This window comes from Engraulis encrasicolus, chromosome 12, assembly GCF_034702125.1.
Source record: "Engraulis encrasicolus isolate BLACKSEA-1 chromosome 12, IST_EnEncr_1.0, whole genome shotgun sequence".
NCBI classification, from domain to species: Eukaryota; Metazoa; Chordata; class Actinopteri; order Clupeiformes; family Engraulidae; genus Engraulis; species Engraulis encrasicolus.
The window spans coordinates 55443502-55444976 of NC_085868.1; the positions used below are offsets into that span (position 1 = coordinate 55443502).

The following is a 1475-nucleotide window of genomic DNA, read 5'->3' on the forward strand; positions in this document are numbered from 1 at the left end:
CGGCTGGCTGCTGGCTGCTGGCTGGCTGGCTCGTGGCTGGATGGCGGCTGGCTGCTGGCTGCTGGCTGCTGGCTGCTGGCTGCTGGCTGGCTCGTGGCTGGATGGCTGCTGGCTGTGAGCACCACTGCAAGTGTGAACTCGAGGACACTGGGCTAACAAGGGAGTGAGCGAGTGAGAGAGAGGGAGAGAGAGAGAGGGAGAACGAGAGAGGGAGAGAGAGGAAGGGAGGTAGAGAGAGGGAGGGAGGTAGAGAGAGAGAGGGAGGTAGAGAGAGGGAGGGAGGTAGAGAGAGAGAGGGAGGTAGAGAGATAGAGAGAAAGACAGAGATGGCGGTAGAGAGAGAGAGGGAGGTAGAGAGAGGGAGAGAAAGAGGGAGTGTTTCTTCACGTCTGAACTTATCAGTACAATCACAGAGCACAGGGTGTGATTACGTTTGACTTTCTGTAAGTGTGTGTGTGTGTGTGCCGTGTGTGTGTGTGTGTGTGTGCTTCCTCTTTGCTTTGGTTGCGACACCTCTACATTAAGTGCCAATGCATAGGCAGGAAGGCAGAAAATGACCACACACGCACACACACACACACACACACACACACACACACACACACACACACACACACACACACACACACACACACACGTACAGAGGCAGAAAATAATCAGCCCCCTCGAAACAAAGTGCAGTTGAGCTCTGAGTGCCACACAGTCCAACTCCACCACAACTCTCCCTCATTCATTTCTCATCAAGATCACAAGATAAGATCAATTGCTATGTCTGGCCATTATGTCCGCAGCAATTCTGTCTGACACATTTACGACTTGATTTAGCAAAGTTTATTGACATCAATAATTGTTTTTCACATGGAGTCTGCTCCACACCCTCTTCTGACCTTTTTTAATTTATTTTTTATTACTTTACATTACATTACGTTACATTCAGCAGATGCCTTTGACCAAAGTGACTTACAATCAGGTACAGAGTAAGCAGTAAGGGGTCAGTACCGAGTAGAGCGGTATGCAAGTAATGTAGAACAGATAGAGAGCAGATAAATAGTGGAGGATCGGTAACACTTTACAATAACTACCCAAAAAAGCTTAATAAACACTTTATTAACATTTAATTATAATTAACATTTAACAAAGCATTTACAAATGTTTGTAAATGAGTAAGAACCAAACTACGACAGCACAGTGGAGTGGGAATCAACTTCTACTGTGTGAGTTTTATGTGGTTTCATGCCTTCTGGTCTTTGGAGGGTAAACTTCCAGGATCGATAAGACTGTGCTGTGTCTGTTGTGTTAACACAGTCTTTCTTGCCCATTTCTAAACATTTGTAAACATTTTGTTGATAATTTGTTCATTATTTATAAAGTGTTTATAAAGCTCTTTTTGGGTAGTTATTGTAAAGTGTCTATGAGGTGTAGTGCAGGTTAGTACTCATGGCTAGAGGTGGAGGATCTATGAGGTGTAGTGCAGG

General features: G+C 45.2%; 1 protein-coding gene across 1 annotated transcript in view; it reads right to left on the reverse strand.

Moving 5' to 3' along the window:
• Window positions 1–76, reverse strand: part of LOC134460408 (C3a anaphylatoxin chemotactic receptor) — a 22872-nt gene extending 22796 nt beyond the window's left edge. The window contains exon 1 of the mRNA XM_063212833.1: window positions 1–76. This exon is cut by the window's left edge and continues 169 nt beyond it. The gene's annotated coding sequence lies outside the window, so the exon portion shown is untranslated.
• Between the last annotated feature and the right edge of the window lie 1399 nt (window positions 77–1475).